The sequence below is a fragment of the Spermophilus citellus genome (genome assembly GCF_964194105.1).
Source record: "Spermophilus citellus genome assembly, chromosome: 5".
NCBI classification, from domain to species: domain Eukaryota; kingdom Metazoa; phylum Chordata; class Mammalia; order Rodentia; family Sciuridae; genus Spermophilus; species Spermophilus citellus.
This window is the reverse complement of record NC_138186.1, coordinates 127,925,284-127,945,396: the sequence shown is the minus strand read 5'-3', so window position 1 is coordinate 127,945,396 and position 20,113 is coordinate 127,925,284.

Genomic DNA, 20,113 nt, shown 5'->3' with positions numbered 1-20,113 from the left:
TCATATTTAATACAGATTTTATTATCATCATGCTTTTTATTTTTCCTTGCTATGAGTATCTGAGTCCATCCTTATTTATAAATGATTTCCAACTCATTTACCTTCTGTGTAGACAAATTCCTTTTAAAATTTGTTACTCAGAACAAATGCAGCCATTGATCTTTTCCATCTTTGTTTAATCTTTGTTCATGACAATTACACTGTATTCCAAATACTTTGAATTCTTTCCCATTGGGGATGCTAAGACCATGTTAGGAACCACATGTCAATCTCATGCTGAATTTCAGCCCAAGTAACACTTCTAGAATCTTTTCATCGTAACTATAGATATTCATTTCTTATCCAACTGGTATTAATCCTTCAAGTATTGTTTTGTAAAAGTAGAATTTTACATATTTTTCCATTTTCTTTTATAATTTTCATCAAGATTTATATTGGAACAGATGCGTGATTGCAGGAAAAAAAGTTCTACTCTGAAAACAATGATGAGATCATAATGCAAGATTTTTCTTATACACTAAATTTAATCATAGAATAGCTGCTATAGCTACTATTTGTAATATACCATGTGTTTTGTCAGATATTTTCTATTCATTATCTCTTCACTAATTTTTAAAATCAAGAACATTCATATTATTTCAATCTTATAGATATGAAAACCGAAATTCCAAATTTGACTCTTCCAAGCTTTAATAGTTAATTGCCAATATTTTAATTTCAATCTAGAATTGTGTCCTTCTAAACTTGAGTGAATTTCACTTCAAAAGAACTCAACAAATTATTTAGTGTACTAATTATGCCAATAATATGATATTTTTGAGTGTTAGATAAATTATCCAATAATCAGTATTATTTGAACTTTTGAAGGAAAATTGTTTTTGTTTCAGAGGATGCTTAGAATAATTGAAGCTCTGATGTTGCTTGCCTGAATTTCTGAATCATTCTGATGCCTACAGAAGTTTTAATACTTTTTTCCTCAGGCATATGCTTAGCCTACTTAGAGAATGCAGAGTGTTTGTCTTTGAGAAATATGCTAGGTAAAAATCATGTCCTTTCATCCAGTGTAATCTGTACTTTAACTGCTGAATTCAAAAGAATTTAAAGTGATATTTGTCACAACTGCTGAAGTTCTGATCAGCAGAGTTGAACTGCATACCTTCCAGGAAAAACTCATGTATCCATGCTCAGTGAGATCTGAAGTGTATTTCCTGCCCAATTTGAAATATACTTCCAACAAAGACCAAGACAAACACCCCATAGTAAATAAAAAATGGTAAGAGTAACATTATGTAACATTTATGGACTAGCCTTTGGTTGAGTAATATATTTACATGCTCAAAGCAGCATCTCTACTTGAAATTTACTTATAACAGGCAATACACTGAAAAGCAAATGAGTTACTCTACAGTAAGATTTTGAATATGTATAGTAACTTCCAATTTTCTGAAGAGTTGGAAAAGGAGAAGGAGGGGGCTGAGAAGCACTAAAAGATTAACCTCATCTGTTTTCTTAGAACCATTTTATGAGAAAGAAAAATTGCCTTTTGTTTACTCTCTGGACTCTTCCCTGACAGAGTCATAAACAAAAATAGAACTGCATGTGTCAGTGGACATTGAAAGTGCCTGTAGACATTGAACCAAGCATGATTATTTGGCTGAAAATCACCAAAATGAATCCAATTGTTTTCCAAGGCTACTTATTCTAATAAAATTGTCTCAGTCTCAATCTCTTCAAGCAGCAGGATACAGGAAATTAAAAAAAATTCTAGTATTTATTCCTTTAAAAGGGAAGAACTAGTTTGTAGGGAGTCTTTATTTAAATATTGCAGATTTGACCTGGACTGTGAATTTAAAGACAAATAGAGAAATTATTTACTTAAAATAACAACTCAATATTTTGTAGAAATTACAATTCAAATACTTGATTATGTATGGTGCTACTTCCTGAGAATGATTCCCTAAAACTGTTGGCTATGTCTTCTGGGATCTTGTTTCATCTCTTAAATTTTCACTCCTTTTCCATAAAAATGTATTATTTAAAGGTGAGATATGTCTTTAGGATACTTAGAAATTCAAAGAAATGCTATTCTCTATATTTAATGGAGGGGTACACTTAAGAGCTATTGTATCTGATTGAAAGTTCAAATATGAGGCATCATTTTAGATCTTCTGAGGTTTTAGCAAAGAATCCTATTGTATCATCATTTTTACGTTTATCTTGAGACTTTTTTTACTTGAAGAATATTTTGTCATCTGAAGAGTTTTTGAATGCAAAGAGTTATATTTGGATCTATTGATTCCTAGTTATTTAACAGGTCATTTTTAATTAATTTCTTATCTTTCAAATTTAACATAGACAAAAGAAAGAATTCAGGAGGCGGGCTGGGGATGTGGCTCAAGTGGTAGCGCGCTCACCTGGCATGCGTGTGGCCCAGGTTCGGTCCTCATGCACCACATACAAACAAAGATGTTGTGTCCGCCGAAAACTAAAAAATAAATATTAAAATTCTCTCTCTCTCTCTCTTTAAAAAAAAAGACTTCAGGAGACAACCGAAATATGCCGCCTGGAAATCTCATAATTAGGCATATTTCCTTCTTTGTATATTATTGCAGGTGACAGTTTTGTTAAGTTTCTGTTAATACATAATGAAGATCTATTTTTCTTTAGTTTTCCGTAGCATTTACTTTCTTTTCTTTCAGTCCTTAATGACAGACAACCTCTTAATGTTTTTCCTGTTCTGTTTAAATTCTATGTATAGTCTTTAGAATTCTTTTAGCAATTCTTCTCAAGGCATTTATAATATTCACCCACCACCAAGTCCCAAATCCTTTCATACATATTTTAAATTTTTGTTAAAGATATTAAATATCTTTTCATTATCTATTGTAGTAAAAGAAGAAAATAAACAACAGATAACAACAACAACAACCCAAACATTATTAGCTTTAAACAACTACAATCACATATTTAGCTCATAAACCTGAATTTGGGCAAAGCACATCAGGGAAAGCTATATTTGCTTCAGGAGATGTCATCTGGGATGGCTTAGTGGGGTTTGGTGAATGCCCATTTTAATGGCTCACTTGTGTGATCCACCTGTTGATGGTGATTGTCTACTAGGAGCTCAGCTCGTGCTGAGGGGCTGAAGAATGCATGCAGTATTTTCCAGGTAGAACCCTCCATGGTGTGCTTGGACTTCCTTACAAAACATTGACTGGAATTTAGAAGTGAGTGTCCCAAGGGACAGCAAATAGAAGCTTCCAATTTCTTAAGGCCTGGTTCTAGTCTTGTAGATGGGTGTTGTATTACTTCTGCCAAATGGTATTTATCAAGTATTTCCAGAAGGAAGAGTGTCAAAGAATTTGGGACATATTCAAAAAGTGCTACAACAAAGAAAATAAGTAGATGAATATAAAAAGAAATGTTATGCATTTCTTACATGTTTTAGTTCTCCCTCTCTGAGCCATTCTGGGTAAATGCGAAGGGAAGATGAAACTGAAAAAAAATTGCACATATAGAAATAAAAATAAGATAGAAAAGGGGCTAAAACTTTCACATTCATATTATTATTGTCATGTTTCTGTTCAGAATTCTGATAATTAACTCATCACCAGCTACTGGTTTATAAGTTGATGTAGTCTAGGTAATTCTCATTTTTGGCATGGTCTTACAAAGTTCTTTTAAAAATATTTATTTTTAAAATATGTGAGTAGAATTATTATCTTGATTGGTCACAAAACTTTAAGAACACAAAAGTAGCATCTTGCCTGTGCACTTTCTTCACTTTCCTCTTGCTTTTATTTTCTCACTAGAGTGCCATTGTATTGCTTTTAGTTATATCTCCTATGATGTTCAGAAACATTTTTAACATTGTTAAATGTCAGTCAAGATCATGTATATTGATATATTTTGATTATAGCCATAGGAGTTGAGGGTTTTTATAGTTTCCCATAGCCCCATTAAAATATTGATTCAGCAAAACCTGTATTACATTACAGAATTAGATATTACTAGTCTTATCTCCTACAAAGCTAAAACACTACAAATTAAATCAATTACTGCTGTAATTGCTATTATGCTTCAATTGCATATTAAAACATATAAAATGACCTGGTTTGCAAGTCCGCTTGTGTTGTGAGCTGTTGAAATTTCAGTTTGGAAGGTATTTACTGGGATTGTTGGCCTTAGGCTTGATGCTGCTCTCAGTCTGTTCATTTGCAGTTGCTTGCATCGTTGCTAATGGATGAAGAGCCTGCCTTTCGTCTTTTCCATCTGCTCATTAATCAGAAGAAAGCATGATTTATATTACCTCTAACTGAATTTTCAGAGAACAAGGATTTAAAAGACTTATGCTTCTAGTAAGGCCACTGATTTAGTCAATTTTTTTTTGTCATTGTGACCAGAAGACCTGACAAGAATGCTTTTAAGGAGGCATATTCATTTGGGAGCTCACTGTTTCAAAGGTCTCAGTCCATGGAGGGTTGATTCCATTCATCAGGGCCCAAGGCTAAGCAGAATATCATGGTGGAAGGGTGTGGTGGAGGGAAACAGTTCAAGACATCATATCAGGAAGCAGAGAGAGAAAGAGAGAGAGAGAGACAAAGAGTTCTATTCAACAGGCATGCCCCCAAGGATCCACCTGCCGTAGCCACACCACATCTGCCTTCAGTTACCACTCAGTTAATCCTTACAGGGGATTAAGTCACTCACTGGGTCAAGGCTGTCACAGTCCAATCATGTCACCTTTAAATATTTTTGCACTGTCTCACACACAAGCTTTGGGGGGACACCTAATGTCTAAACCATAACAGCCACCACTTAAGTAAATTTTAAATGTGAGAGAAATGATTTTAATCTTAAATCCAATTTTATGTGTTGTTATATAGAAGAAAATGATGATTATACTAGAATAAAATAATATTGTTTCTCTTCAGGATAGTAGTTTAAAGAAATCATAGAGGTTTTTAAACTGTAGGTTTCATTTTTCTTTTTTTTGTGGTAAATTTTTGAATATTTGAATTTATGAAACTTTTCATTATTATACAGGAAAGGAATATCATATGAGATTTAAAGCAATTATAAATGAGACAGGAATGATTTCAGAAAATTACTGTTATTAAAAACAAACAACTTGCACTATGTGTTTTCACCCTAGAGTTTTTGACAACACCTGCTTAGCAGCTGATAGATGTCAATGATGTGCATTTAGATTGACTGAAAGGATTAATTATTATCACATTTTTATTTTTAAGCTAGGCTGCCCTTCAACACTTTTCTCCTATTTGAGTAGAAATGCTACTTGCCTTAACTTTATTATCTTATAAGATTAGTTGTCAAATTTCTTGTCTAAGACCATAGACGTGTTCTTATCAGGATTGGCCTGATAAGAAAAAAATATAGTTTTAAAAATATTGCATGTTAGTTAAATATGCCAGCATGCCTTTGCAGTGTTCACAGTAACATAGAACAATGTGACCGAATGGTTGAAGAATCACTGCTTAGAAAATATCTCAATAAACGCCAAAATGTTAGGGAAACCTTCCTCTTCTCCACTAACTAAAACTATTTTCCAAGTATGGGTTGAGGAGAACTAGTTTCTCAGCTGCAAAAGTTCTTTATTCTTTGCAGCCTGTTGTTTATCATTTCACCTACATTTGCCAATATCTTAAACACCATTGTCCTTTCAGATCTATCAAATCATCATTTCCTGAAAGGAACTGCCAGTCTGGATGAAACTGTCATTCTTACTTAAATTGCTTTTTAAAGCCTATGTCAAAGACCCCTCTAGACATTGTTACATACACATTGCTATCTGGAATGACTTTTGTAGTCATAATTCTGGTCCACAAATGAAACCAATAAATTGCTTATAGAACAGTCTTTCAGCAAGGCATAGTTTTTGTATTTATTCATTACATTTGTCACAATATGACATAGTATATAATTTAAATATTGATCAGAAGGCAAATTCTACTTAGATTGTTTTCCTTCAACTCCAATCACATAGTCACATTAATTCTAGATTCTCTAGTCATTCTGGTAACTGGGTACATTTGTGGAAGGTAACTTCTTTAGATTAATGTAAAATGGAGAAATGTATAAACATTAATTTCAGTTTCTCAATTTGCATAACTCCCATGCCCCCAATTTTACTGCCCTTTGGGTACTTGTATTTGCTTCATTGTTTATTCTGCTTGAACAATTTTCAGCTTGAGGAATGCTTCGTTATAGGGAATGCAAAAATACTCTTGCTAAAAATTTAACACTTCCTTCTTACACAGTTTCATAAATTCATGAGATTATTAATTTGGTACTAAGGTACTTCTCAATTAAATTATTAATATTAAAGTTGTTCTTATTGGATACACTAATTTTCTAATCCATATTATTTTTAGTCATAGATAACAGTGGCTAATTATTTAGAGATACCACCAGAAGAATTTTTAATGGGGAGAAATGGCCATTTCCCCAAGTTGTTTGATTCCTTTGACTGATTTCATTTAACAGTACTCATCTAGCTCTTACTATGTACTGGACCTCATCTCAACACTTTGTAAATGTAAACATTAATATTCATAACAAATTCCTGGGACAGACACTCCTATTACACCCATTTTACAGATAAGGACACGGGTGAGAACTTCAGATAACTTTCCCAGGGTTTATACACTAATAAACACTGAAACTTCCATTAACATGCTTTCCCCTGTACTAATAGTGTACTTTCCATTTCACCCTATAAGTCATTTTTATGACCAATAAGCCTTATTGATTCTGTTATATATCTATAAAATGTGGATTTGTAAAATGAAATATGAATATGAACTTGAAATATGAATTCAGTATTGAACATGTAGTATATTATTCTTTTAATTAAATGTCACAAATGACAGCATGTTTACTAATGCATCATTTTTGAAAAAAAAATCCTAGGAATATTAAAACCAAAGTTATTTTCAATTAATGGGATCTGCTGGTTTATATACTCTTCTCTCCATATGAAGATAGGTAATGGCTGGAGATTTAGTTCTCTTGATCATTTTACTATTTTTCAGACAATTCTCTGGGGAAAATTCTAATTTCACCTACCTGATGTGGCCATACCATCTTGGTTTTCCTGGAAATGTTTCTCAACTAAAGTTGTCAGTAAAAGAAAATGCATTATTCCATGGGCTCATACTGAAAAATTTCTTTATTGTCTCATAATGTAACTTTTAATATGTTTTTAAAAGTAATTTTGAAGAGTTTCAAGTGCTAACTAAAATCAATTTTTCTTTGATTAATGTGACAACAACAAAATTCAACCCAACCAATAGAAAAGCATGCTATAAATAAACCGTGGCCACATTATCATTTTCATTATAAGTTTGATGAAATATTGTTTTAGGGAGAGATACACCACTGACAGCAATGAAAAACAAGACATCAGAAATTGCATTTAAGTATAGATGGCAGTGTTATTTACTGCCGTGCACTCATGTTGCCACCAGGCTCCTTAAATTCACACAGAGGGAATATATCCTCTCAGCTCGTGACAGCTGGAGGGGAAATGGCGCTGGTGGAAATACATTCTCATATACGGTCCATGGAGGCTTGTTTTTCTTCTTCTGTTAAAATTGTGTATAATTGGAAAGGCAGAACACTAGCTATTATGGCAAAACAAGAAGTTTTAAATTCCAAGTAAGCTTTCCTTTTCAATTTTTTGCTTTCCAGATAAAATTTTGTCTCCTTTCTCATCAACTATTCTGCCTTAGTCTAATATCAGAATTATTACCATCATCACAACCAGATTAACCCAAATCAAATTTTCCATTTTCATTTTGCTTTCTTATGTTTTTCAATCATTATCAGTTATCTTTCCCTACCCATACTTAAATTTAGAGTGCTTTCTCCTTTTATAAAAATTGACCCTAATAACCTCTGTGCTTGGCTAAGTAGCCTTTCTCCTGTAATCGTATATTCGTAACACTTTAAGATTACTTGCAAAGCTGTTCAGAAAGATAAGGTGGCCACCAGAGAAGAATAATGGGTGCTTTTTCTGAACAATTTGTTAGATAAAAGATACCAAAAGACTTTGCACACAAAGAAGCAATACTTTGATCTGCTGTTTATCTTGGAGTAGGGACAGAGGCAGTATTAAAACATACTATGTCCACTCTAGCTAAAAACATTACCTAGAGATAGAGAATCAAAACATAAGCATACAAGAATAAATCCTCCGCAAGGAGAGCAACTGTACACATGTAGTATGAGGCAGATGCTGGAAATGAATGTCACTGTGGAGCCCCAGGAAGTGTTGATGAGGATTTAGCAGAAAAATTTGAAACTTGGGGTGCTTAAAATCTGACAGTGTTCACAGTAAAACTCAGACCTGTAGTGGGAAACTGGGGCTGAGCATTTCCACCTACACAATCAGATGATCTTATACACTGGTTTTCAATCAGAATCACCAGAAGGGCTTGTTTAAAATAATTTGTTAGCCCTACTCTCCCACTCCAGGGTTTCTGATTAGTAGGTCTGGGGTGAAGCCTGAGAATTTGCATTTCTAATAAGTTCGTTGATGGTTCTGATGCTACTGGGCCCCAAACAACCTTTGAGAAGCACCAGATTATATTTTTCCCATAGCATTTTTCCTAATGTCCTTTGGGGAAACAGACAAAAGCAAAACAATCAAAGGGAAAGGTAAATTTTATGTGGTTATAAAATCAATTAACTTCTGAATAAAATGATTTAGTTTGCATAATTTATCAGGTGAATTAATATGCTAATGAATGCGTGACATTTTAATCTCAAGATGGGGTACCATGGTTTTCAAATTCTTTTGCCCATCAATTTTTGTTTCTGAGAGTCCTCTGTTTATGTCTGACAGATCTAGCCATGTTATAGGACACACTTGAGGGTATCCTCAAATAGATTATCTTAAGGTTATCTTTAGTTCCTAATCTATAAGATGCAGAATTTCTTCAGAGTCCTAGAGACTGAATGATAAAGGATATTATGAGGCTAAGCAGGAAATTATGAACTCTCCAAAGGGTCCCCTGATTCTGTTACTTCAATAAGTACCCACTAATTGCTGACTTAAAGATGGATATAGTCTGACTATTTCATGGAATAATTATGGCAGGACTCAAGACAAAATTTAAACTTCTTTGGCTCTTGATTTATTTCTTTCAAGCCACATCTCTTGTCGCCCTTTAAGCCTTCTATTCCAACCAAATTCAAATTGATGTTTCTGAAACATCTCAGCGTATAAATTTTATCTACCGTTGTGCATACTTTTTCACTTCCCAGGTCTGAAATCTTCTTCCCACCTGCTGTATCTGCTGGGGGACTGTATATTACCTTAGTCCTTCCTCCTTTAAGAGCCATTTATTTTCTGTGGCTTTCCCCGTTCAAATTAATTCTGCTTTATACCACTATACATGGTACAGATAATATTTGTTTATCTATCTGTCTCCTGGAGTTCTTTAAGTGCAATGAAAATGTTCTGTTGCCCTGTGTCCTTTATAGCTAGCATGCTCCCCATTTAATAATGGATGAATGATGCTACACATTTTAGTGATGTAGCCTGTTTCAAATTCACTGCTATAGAAACAGAAATTTTAATCATTTATTCACACTGGCCTGAATTTATTTACTCGTTGTAGTAGGCTGAATAATGTTTACACAAATATGTCAATGTCCACATTCCCACTAGTGTATATATTACTGCTTTAGTCAGCTTTTCTGTTGCTGTGACCAAAAGGCTTTATAAGAACAATTTTAGAAGAGGAAAATTTTATTTAGTGCTCAGTCTACACATGGACAACTCCATTGTTCTGTCCCTGAGGTGAGAAAAAACATCATGGTGAAAGGGTGTGATGGAGGAAAGTAGCCCAAGACATAACAATCAGGAAGCAGAGAGACTGCTCTGCTCACCAGAGACTAGTCAGCTTTTTCACAACGGTGACCAAAAAACCTGGCAAGAACAATTAGAGGAAGAAAAGTTTATTTTGGGACTCACAGTTTGAAAGGTTTCAGTCGATATATGGCTGACATCATACCTCTAGGACCACAATGAGGCAGAACATTATGGTAGAAGAGTATAGTGCAGAAAAGCAGCTCAGGACATGGAACCAGGTAGTAGAGAGGGGCTCCCCTCACCACTGACAAAATATATAACCTGAAGGCACATCCCTCAATGCCCCACCTCCTTCAGCCACAACTTACCTGCCAATAGTTACCACCCAGTTAATTCCTACTAGGGGTTTAATGCACTGATTAGTTAAGACTCTCATAACCCAATCATTCCACGTCTAAACTTTCTTGCATTGTCTCACACATGAGCTTTTTGGGGATACCTTATATCTAAACCATAACCATTACCATACATTAGAAGTATGATTATGTGATTACATTATATGATTACATTAATCATTATATGATTATAGAAGTATCTTGAGATGGGGAGAATATCTTGGACTATCCAGATGGGCCCAATGTAAACAGAGGCCTCTATTAGAAAAAGAAATAGGGGATTTCACTGTAGAAGTGCAATGCCATTGTGGTGTATAGTGAGAAAGACTGACCCTGTCATTACTAACTCTGAAAGCTGAGAGAAGGGTCAGGAGCCCAGCTATGTAACCGCCTTCTAGAAACTGGGAAAGACAAAGAAATGGATCTGTCCTGAAGTCCTAATAGAAAAAAAAAAGTAATTTCTAAACTCATATCAAACTGAAAGTGTTATGGTACCATGTAATGCTCAGTAGACATGTTCTTTTTTCATTATGGCCCAGCTAGAAAACCAACACTTCTTTTCACTTCTAAAAACTTCATATGCCTTCATATGCATGAGTCATACACCTTGATACAAAAGTTTGTTTCAGGGATTTTTATATACTGCGGTCTTGATAAGCTTAATGAATTCTACAAGCCAACAGTCCTGACTTGTTAAGAATATAATCTTGCCTTTTTCCGTTGAGTGACCTATATAAACAAACTGCAGTGCTCTTAAAGGCATAACCTCTGTGATTAAACCATGCTAGCATTAATGGCTATAAAATGTGCATTTAAAAAAACAAAGCACACACTTTTGTACTTTTTTGTACTCTTTAGTGTACAAACATTAAAATGAACTCTTACATAGCACACTTTCTAGAACACAATTGGCATTTAAATAGCTTATTAGTTTAAAAAATAGTTAAATAGTTTATTAGTTAAAAAAATCCATCCAAATTATCAAAGTGAAAGTGGCTCTCTTCCTTAGATAGCAAGCTTTTCTAAGCACATGTGGTGTTTGTGCTATTACAATGGATTTTTCTATACACTCTGTTCTACAACTTAGTTTTGTGTGTTTTGCTTGTTTGTTGTTTATTTGTGGTTTTTGGTTGTTGTTACCTTAATAGTTGTTTTAGTTAGCTTTTTCATGATTGTGACCAAAATACCTGACAAGAATAATGTAGAAGAGGAAATATTTATTTTTGCTCATGGTTTCAGAGGTTCAGTCCATGGTCAGCAGACTCCATATCTCTGAACCTAAGCTGAAGCAGAACATCATGGCACAAGGATGTGACAGAGGAAAGCAGTTCAGGATGGGGTAATCAGGAAGCAGAAAGATTGCTCCACTTATGAAGAATGAAATATAAACCCTAAAAGTACATCCCTAGTTACCTGCTTCCTCCAGCCCTCCTCTACTTGCCTAGAATTATCACCCAGTCAATCCAAATGATTAGGTCACATCTCGTATAATCTAATCACTTCAACTCTGAAAATTCTTGCATTTTTTCACACATGAGTTTCTGGGGGGGATACGTCATATCTAAACCATAATAGTACAGCATGAACCTTCTTTTTGATAGTACATTTTGTTTTACTTTATTTTCTGAAGGCTTGCTTCATAGTTTATAGTGTAGATTTAATAATATTTAATAACTTTCATATTGATGAACATTCAGATCAACCCCACCTTTATTTTTATTAAGGTAATGCTATTACAAAATGTTGTAATGTATCTCTATTTGCTTGAGTGAAAAAAATATTTATGGACCAGATTCTTTTAACTGAAATTTCTGATTTAAATATATTCTCACTGTAACAATTTTGACAGATAACAATGAAACACCTTCCGTGAAAGATTGCAACAATTTATATTCACACCAAATTTATGAGCATTTCTTTTTTCCCATACGTTCACTCATTCTAAGTATGAAAAAATCTTTAAATCAAATAATATTTATATCAACTAGTACATATTTTCTATATCATCAGAGCCATGAAAACTAATACACATTTCTCCCTCTTCAGTATTATAGTTTTTAGTTTCACATTCATGTTCTTAGAAGGGAAAGATTTCATATACTCAGCATTAAATAAGTACAAGACATTGTAGGTATAACATACTATAAGTGAAGGTAAATCTGTATGACTTAAATATTGAGTGCCTTCATCATCCAGTAGGCAAAGTGATCATATGGCTGAATTTGTTGAGAGGTCTTAGTCATTATCATGATAAGTAAGCAGGGTGTAGGGTAGAGAGATGTATGAGAGGTCAAATGTGTGTGAGTGTGGGAGTGAATGAGCTTGTGTGGCGGATGCACTGCAGGTTTACAGAATTTTTCTTCTGTTGCCACAGGAATTCTGTCATTTGCCAATGAATTTTTATGAGGATAATAAAAGTGTAGTCTCTCTGGTAAAAATCTGGGTTTCAAAACTTCAGTATTTACATTTGGGGGGAGCTGACATTTCATTAATTCCTATGAATCTAGGAGGGAAGTCAGTCATGGAGGCTGCCATCAGCTATAAATGAGAGCTTAGGTGACAGGCAGTCAACACACATCTGTCACGATTTAGCCCCAAGCCATGGCTTCTGTGGCATCTCAGGAGCAGCTGTAACACTTCTGTTCTGATGAATGCCCCAAAGCAAACAACAACAACAACAAAAGCCTACAAACAACAACGTGTAGAGAAACATAACCATGGGCAGCTACTGATACAAGCGGCATATTTGGAACAAGAATTTGGAAGTTATACCTAGGAGTCACTAGTTCTGAAGGAAGGCTCAAAGCAACATGGTCAAAACTCTCAGGGAAAACTTGTTATGAATGCCCAGAGAGAAAAGCATAAAGACATCCCTCTCCTCAGGCACCAGATAAATCAGCACAAGAACATCCTGTATCATAAAGAGGACAGATGCCCTGAACCCAAGAGAAAACACACATGAATAAGAATTGTAGCTTCCATAACCAAATTCTACATCTTGCAAACAATTGTCTCAATGTAAAAAAATAGGGACATACACTCTGGTGGTTGGATAGAAATTTTTAAATGGAATCAACCATAAATAGTTACATGAATTTGTTGTTGTTGTTGTGGCTGTTGTGTGTGTGTGTGTGTTTGTGTGTGTGTCTGTAATATGTAGATATGCAATATGTGGCTGATACTTTTTCTCATATATGTTGGTATTGATATTTTCTCATATATATTTGCTGGGCTAGGATTAACCAATTCCAGAGGTTGTGTTTTGTCATTGGATTCATTCATTCTTTTCCTTCCTTCCTTCCTTCCTTCCTTCCTTCCTTCCTTCCTCTCTCTCTCTCTTTTCTTTTCTTTTCTTTTCTTTTCTTTTCTTTTCTTTTCTTTTCTTTCTTCTTTGATATCCAGTAATGAGTTCTTCAGGTTTCCTTTAAGAAATATCTATTTATCATTTTTCAACATTTCCTCACTGGAATGGAATTTATAGCTACCCCCCATCCCTGCAAATATAGCTCTGGGATACTCTAAAAATTGTAAAGGAAATCCTAGTTGAGTGATTTTTCTCTAACTTTAGGATTATTCTAAGTTTGTCCAAAGTTAGCCCAATTCTGCATGTTTTTATTGAGGGGCTAGTGTGTCAGTGATTCATCTTACTGCAGAGGACACTGACAAAGATTATAACATTATACATAATCACAGTGAGTCAAACCAGATCCAGTTGTAAATAAGTAAAAAGATGAACACGTGCTTGCAATTCAGTGCCAGTAGGGTATGTTACCCTGTGATTACCTGAGGTATGTCAGCAAAAACATGAAAAATAGACACATAGTCAACTTTGAGCTCTGAAAGCTGAGCCTTTTGAGTAGTTTAGTGGAAATTTTAAAATCTTAGACCATTAGCACTCTAAAGAATATCATATTATTTATTTTTAGTGCAGATAAGAAAAGTAATGAAAGACAGATGTGAAGAACATCGTCAAAGATGGCATGGCATGTAAAAGTCAGAACAAGGTCACAGTAGAGATTTCTGAACTCCTAATTCCACACAAATATCCCAACTAACGTACCCCAACCTTAGTTAAAACCATTGTTATGTTTTCCCGTGATATCAATATGGAGCAGATTGAAGAATAAACAGCATGGAAAATCTCTAACAGGCAGAAAGAGGACAGGTGTAGTTTGCTTCCTGTTTTTTTGTGCCATTCTACCCTAACTGTATGGCACTGGATAAGAGGCATCCAGCCTGGTGTATCTCATCTGTAAATTTGAGATAATAATAATCTTTGTGCATAGTCTTCTTTGGAGGATAAAATAAAACCTATTAGATTTATAACAAGGTTTGGCATAGAGTAATTGCTTAATGAACTATCACTCTATTCTTCTCATTGCAGTCTTCTAGCTGGTATGCTTTCACCGCTGTAGCTCTGTGAATATAAATGGGAAAACTTAATCTAAAACTTAATCTAAAATAGTGGTTTTCTTCCAAAACCTATGACTTACTTGACTTCTTATACAGATTAGAAAACAGAAGTCTGCTGTTTTAGAATTGCAGATATCCTTTTACTGACTGTAAATCAGCTAGAGGAAGATGGTTTGGCCAACCCTGCACTTTAACAAACCTTTGTCATTTGTCTTATTTTTTCATTTATGATTTTTATGGATCTGCTGTATAATTTGTACCTTTTCTTATTTTATTTCAGAGTGTAGGGATTTATTTCATTTTGTATCACTAAATCAGAAATATTACATAAAAAAGAGAGATAGCCACTTTTAACATCCTCCTGATCTTGATCTTTTCCAAAAAAAAAAATGCCATCTGTTGGAAAGGGGATGTTTTTATGTACACCTTAATGTATTATCAACTAAAATCCATGTCTAACCTTGAACTTTTCTGTATTAAACTTCAAACCAATTACTTCCCATGCCTTTCTTTCAGTGATTACTTGCTGGGACTGAAGTCTATCAAATGATTTAGATTGCTGTAGCTCCCTTTTGATGCCTCCATCCTCCTGGGACCATGGGACATTACTGTCTTGCACACGTCCAGCCTCAACATCAGCCATCCCCTTTGTTCCTTCAGGTTCTGACACCTTCTGTTGCTCCTACTTTATTATAGTTATCATTCTTCATTGATGAAAATGCATCATTCTGTCACAACTAAATAGTAGGACATGTCCAGTACCATTGTGGAAGGTCAGTAAGGTGTGTAGCCTGCATTGAGTGAGTCTGTAAGTTCTCTCAGGCTACTTTATGGAGTGCTGCACCATCACTGTCTGCTCCATTCCTTCCAGGTACCATCTTGAGCCTTATGTTGACCTGTGAAACCATCAGTTAGGTGTTATATTTTTTTCTTTTTACTTTTGGCATCCTTTTAGTGAAAACATATGAGATGCAATAGTGTATTTAGATAATTAGTGAGTAAACATAAGTCTTATGTCTCTCTGTGATCTTTTTAATTTCCTTCTTAAAGCAAGTTTTGTTTCATATTTGTGTTAAGCGTCATGCATGGTATGTCTTCCCCAATCCTCAAGCTAAACTCTTCCTCATCATTTGATCTATAACTTCAATATTATTTCTTATGGGAGATTTTCCCAAATTGTGTCATCTAGTTTACAGAATTCTATGGCATTTTGACTTTTTCTTTGTACCAGAATTATAGATTCTCTTAGTTTCAGCAGTTAGTCTGGGAAGGATATTTTGTTTCCATATCTTGAACAGTACCTAGTTCAGAGTAAATACATAAGTACTCTTTTATAATAGAATAATTGTTTCAAAAGAAATAGTAGGCATTTGTCTTTTAAATAGCTATTTTAGTTTAGTTGTTATAAATTATTTTCCAATTAAAAAAACTATTTTTCACCAGGAAATTGATGACAAGTTCAATAGAATGCTACAATTATGACCGGAGGTGAAAGAGAGAATTTAAGCTTTGGTAACAAGTCTATAGAAATAGTGATCTAAATACTTGGGGTTTGGTTTTTACTTTGCCTTTAAGATGTTAAATGAACTCTTTTAAACATGAGGTCACAATTGGAGGTTAAGCAGAGGTCACACCCATGATTTTATGATGCCAGCATTGTAGCATTCCCAATGTTGAGTTCAAGGAATCCAAAGAGCAATGGCTCCATTTTACCAGACATTTAACCAACTCCTGTTAATATTTAGTTAGATTAATATTTAGGTAGATTAAAAGGACATGTTGAGAAAAATGAGACCTTTTCTCTGAAACATTGCCATATAATGAATAAATTTCTTTTCCTTCACTCATATGTTAAGTATGAATTGTTCAGAAAAAAAAAAAAATGAATTCAGAGAGAGAACACATCTATTTCCACTCTTCTACTCAGACCTCATTCATAAAGTGAATTCTTTATCTACTTATGCACCTAGTATTCTGGGTTAGTTATAGCTAGGGAATTTGAGATCAATATACCAGGATTTGGTTCTGTTTTTACCACTAATATTTTTTTCTTAGTCATGGCAATGGAATCAATTAGTATAAAAGATAGATGTTGAGATGTTGGGGTTAAAGTACATGGGATTTCTTGGAACTTTGAATCCTAAAGTAAAACATAGCTTAATTTGAAAGGACAATCATTTGAAGGCCTGAATTGAACAAAATGCTGACCTTCTCAAGAAAGTCATTAGTCCATTGTCCATTGCCATAATAAAACACCTGAGGTAATTTATAAGAAAAAAGAGGTTTAGTTAGCTCACAGTTTTAAAGAGCCTGGTGCCAGCATCCATTTGGCTCTGGTAGGAGCCTCATGGCATAGCAGATGGCATCACAGTGCTATGAGGGCATGTGAGAGTGTATATGAGAGTGATCACATAGAAAGCCAGGAAATCAGTGAGATTCAGGATCCAGGCTTGCTCCCTTCATAATCATCCACCCTCAAGGGAACTAACTGGGTTCTGTAAGAACTACATGAATCCTTCTGAAAGAAGCCATCCTCATGACCTAATTAGCTTTGCCCTGGGCCTCATCCCTTAAAAAGTTCTTTACCACACTGAACTGAAATCATATCCAAACAGTAGTAAGAATTTTCTTTTCCAATGACCTTTGAAATGGAGCAAAGACCAAACTGTGGAGTTAAATCTTCCTGGTTCTATAGCAGTCTGCCAGGCCCAGACTTTAACTGGAACATTGACTCTGTGGCATTTGGAATTGCCATCCTTCAAAAATTGTGTGAAGTGATTCTTTATTATAAGTCTCTTTGTACATACACATGTACTCCAACATATATATAGTCCTGTTGGTTTTGTTTCTATGGGGAAAACTGACCAAAACAACTGGTATACAAACTGTGTTTATTCATTATTTGAAACTCAGTTCCATTTGTTGCATTGAGGATACATTCAGTGGATGGGAACAGAGGGCATTCTATAAAAGTTTACTAACAAGTTCTTCAATCTGAATAGTACCTAGCCATAATTTAATACAAAGTTTTTGTAATAAAATATGTTCTGAGATTGGATTCTACCAACAATTTTATCTCCATTCATAGCATAGGAGTGGAATCATTTTCCTAATTTTCATTCATTTCTCTATTGTTTGTTTCTTGAGTAGCAGCTGAGTATGTGCAATTAAAAGAGCTTAACCTTACTGCTGTCCTGTATTTGTTTAGACCATCTTTTTTTAAAAAAAAGTTTTCCTTTTTTCAGGAAAGCCTTGTTCATAGGAAACAGAAGTAGTGCTGAGAGAACATTTGTGTTTTATAGAACAGGGCAAAGCTTATGTCATGTAAAGACATGTGAGGCTACAGTATCTGATAAACACTGGGAAGAGGGAAAGAAAAGTATCTCCTGCTTTGGGGAATAAAATATGTATTGTTACATCAGAAAGGGAAAAGAAGCCCCTTAAACTCAGTTGAGATTTTGTTTGGTGTGTAAGAAAATTATCTAAATGAAGGAAAATTTATTTTCATAAATGAAGGGATATTCTCCTAGGTCAATTGTTCTGTAGCTTATTTATATTGAGAAAATATTTTATGATAATGTGGTCCACTCAATCCGAGTTTTGCTTTAGTGATGGATCAAACTTAGAAATGAGACAGTGAAATCAGGTTAATAAAATATACTGAATAGATTAATTTCAGAAATATTAATTATTGAATTATACAACTTTTAGTAGGATTTTTTTGGTGTGTGTGTGTGTGTGTGTGTGTGTGTGTGTGTGTGTGTGTAATGGAAGGGATCAAGCATCAGGACTTTTCCTGTGATAGGCAAATGCTTTACCACTGAGCTATATCCTTAGCCCAAGTTTTAGTGGTTTTAAAAAGCATATCAAGAAAAAAGCAACACAGAAATATTGCAATGATATTTCTTTCTTCTCTGCAAAGAATAATAGTCTCAAGCCTAAGAAAGTTCATGCATAATTCTTAGATTAAATTATTGTTTTAAAAGTTTTCCCATTTAAAATGTTTTGCTTAACTTAGAAAATATGTTTAAAGTTTTTTTTTTCATACCTCAAAATTGCCTTCCTCACTATATTTCTTTGTTTTTAATATAGAGTGATAAGGTCAGGGTCAGTGATATGGTTCTCATTAACCATCAAAAGCATAAAGAATATTCTTAAATCACATTAATTTTTAAATATGTATTTGAAGTAGATAGCACCGTACCTAATAATTCTCTTAATGAATAAAATATGGGTTTCTAAAGTTATAGATTAATTTTAAATAATAACTACATGTTAATTAATGTGGTTACAGCAGTGTTATCTTCTAATATTTTTAGTAACCAGCATTAATATTCTTTTTGAATATAATTACTAATCAAGGGTAATCTGTCATTAATATAGCTATGTTATTATTATTAGGGGTATTTATTTTAAAAAAAAGAGAAAAATATTATTTTTTTCTAACCCTAGGGAAAAATATATGATCTTTTAGCCATCTTTCCAGCCATTTAATATTCTTTGGAAACTTCAGACTGTCCAGATACTTGAACTCTGGTGAATAATGAAAAACTTAGTTATACTATTTTTTTGAAATTCTTATATCTCTATCAATTAAAGAAAAAAAAAGTCTTTTTAAACACTTGCCCTTAAGACACTTATATGAAATATATATAAAAAAAGATGACACTTTTCTCATCAATTCAACTGATTCCTTTAAAAATGTCTGACTCATTTAGCCACTAGTTCATATAAGGGACTTGAAAGTTTTAATTTATCATTTATTTCCTCCACATTAGTCCTGAGTTTCAACTATTTAATATTTGAAATATTTGAAATATTTAAGTTTACATACTTTTATTTCAAAAATTATAAAGCACTATACTCAAACTATTTCAGGGTGAGTTGATGTGTTTTTGCAAATCTAGAATGTGCAGCAACAGCTATGTCTGTGTTTTTTGTTTCCTCAAAAACACATACATGTGCATTTTAAAGCATATTTTGTAACCACAAAGCAAGACAAACTGTTTCTTATGCTTTTATCCCACATGTGTATTGCCAGGGTCACTAGTGTTTGCCTGGTGCATCACTACTTAGTTGAGGTTGCTGGAAGTTTTATCTATTAGTGCAGTGAAATCTCTGAATTCCTGAGGGGCTCTCTCTGATATGAATGACATTGACCAAACCATGAAACTGAGCTCTTACCTTTCCTTCTAGGAAAGAGTCTTACCCAGAGCACTTTGGGCTCTAACAGACACTAGAAAATATAGTGGTGTTAGAAAAGGATCATTTTATTTGCTATCTAACCAATAACCCAAAATTTCATGAAATATTATTTTTTTTAAAAATCCTTTCATTAAAAGACCCAGCCAGCTCCCAGTCTTCAGCCATCTTGTTGGCACCTCTCCCATTTTCCCTGTTCTTGTCTTCCATCCCTCATCTCCACACAATCTTAGAACCATAATTAATAGGAGGATCTTATGAG